The following is a 1,862-nucleotide window of genomic DNA, read 5'->3' on the forward strand; positions in this document are numbered from 1 at the left end:
CTATACAAAAATGAAAATATAACATAAGCCTTTGTATATAAATAGTTGTTTCTTCACATATATGTTTCATACATAAAGACACTTCTTTACACATATTCACATATAACCCCTTTATATAATACTACACTATAACAGTTATTTTCACATTATATGATATATTAATACACCACATATTTATAATTTTAGAGTTGACTAAATACAAATATACACATATTATTACCCAACATGTTTAATACTTGATTTCTGTGTGTGTGTGTGTGTGTGTGTGTGTGTGTGTGTGTGTGTGTGTGTGTGTGTGTGTGTCAGTCTCCTTCCAGTCTCAGTGCAGGGTGAAGCTGCTCTCTGTGCTGTACTCCCTGCTGATAGTGAAGAGTCTGGTGTACTGCTGTGGACTCTCTCTGCTGAGGATCCTCACAAACTAGCCACCGTCCATCAGCTGCACATGTGCTGACTGACTGTCTTCTGCTGGCCTCTTCTCACCATCAAATCTCATCAGCTCACCTCTGTCAAGCTTCTTGTATTGTGTGAATACAGATGTTTTTTATTTCACTTTTTTTTACAGTGTAACTTTCTGAATCAGCTGAAATATTCTCAGAGTTTGTCTTTGATTCACATCTTTGTTTTGATGGATTTCATTTTGGCTTCACAGCAAATAAAATCTCACTCAGCTTTATTTAAGGTGTGTTTTTGTTTTTGAAGTCTGGTCCAAGTCCCTGGATCTCCTTCAGCTCAGCATCTTGTGGATCCTAAAAAGCTGCGTGCTCTTTGTGTTCAGACTTGGAGCTGACAGTCAGAGAGAAGACAAACAGGTAGTGAGAGTGAGAGCAGTGTGTGAGTGTGTGAAGCAGCAGCAGATATGAATCTGTCCTCGGTGGTTATTAGGACTCCTAAAAAGCTGTTGACAGCAGATCAACACTTCCTTCCTGCAGCACAGAGAGCATCTGTGTGGCTTTCTGCTCCAACCGTTAGCTCAGCCTTTTCTCAGCATCAACACAATGACAGTTACAAGCATCCACTCTGGTTAAAGCATCATTCCAGGAAATCCAGTCTGATTTCAGTGCTCAGAATTCAGCGTCTCACCTTTGACCTGTGTTTGTTGTGCAGAGAGAGAAAGAGCTGAAACTGGGCCTGAACTCAGAGCTGAGGAGCTGAAATCAAACAGACTTCTTATAGTCTGCTCAGACCCCCTTTAAAAGCTCTCACTGATTCTTAGAGGAATCTTCTTTCTACAATCTTACACTCCACTTTCATCCTCCAACTATTGTCTGATGCTCATGTCCTCACATTTCTTCATTTAGTTTCCCTTTTCTAACGCTGACAGAAAGCAAACACACACATTATTTCCCCAGTGTTTAGACTTTATTCAGACTGATCAAACCTCTGTGTCATCATTTCTTTCAAACAGCTGGAGCTTTAAAGCAGCTGACTGTGCTGTGTGTTGATGTGGATCAACAACAGTATCATCAGCGTAGAGCTTTACTTTCACACTCACACACTTATTAAAAGGAGCCAGCTTTCCTGATCTAGAATAGAATAGAAAATACTTTATTTATCCCCGAGGGGAAATTCAGGAGTCACCGCAGCATTTAAGAAAACAAAAGTAAGAAAAAGTATAGAAAGTGCAAAAAGGTCCATAAGAAATTAGATGACGACATCCCGTCCACCACTCGTCCACCACTCTCCAGCCCAGCCAGCCTCCACCTCCACAGGGTCCAGGACTGAGCCTCCCCAGCAGTCTGTTCAGTCTCTGTCTCCTGGATCCTTTCTGCTCACAGCAGGCGAAGCTCCTCCAATGTGGGGCCGGCGTCCGATGTCAGCTCCGTCAGCCACGTCCGTGAACAGCACGATGCCGCTGGGTTAGC

The 1,862-nt window shown here is 42.4% G+C and overlaps 1 pseudogene; it reads left to right on the top strand.

Annotated features, from left to right (window-relative positions):
* LOC141804686 (immunoglobulin lambda-1 light chain-like) overlaps positions 1-455 on the top strand; it is an 8,021-nt pseudogene extending 7,566 nt beyond the window's left edge.
* The last annotated feature ends 1,407 nt before the right edge of the window (positions 456-1,862 follow it).

Source organism: Halichoeres trimaculatus, unplaced genomic scaffold (genome assembly GCF_033239565.1).
Source record: "Halichoeres trimaculatus isolate MK-OKI-2021-1 unplaced genomic scaffold, fHalTri1.1 fHalTri1_scaffold_15, whole genome shotgun sequence".
Taxonomy (NCBI): Eukaryota; Metazoa; Chordata; class Actinopteri; order Labriformes; family Labridae; genus Halichoeres; species Halichoeres trimaculatus.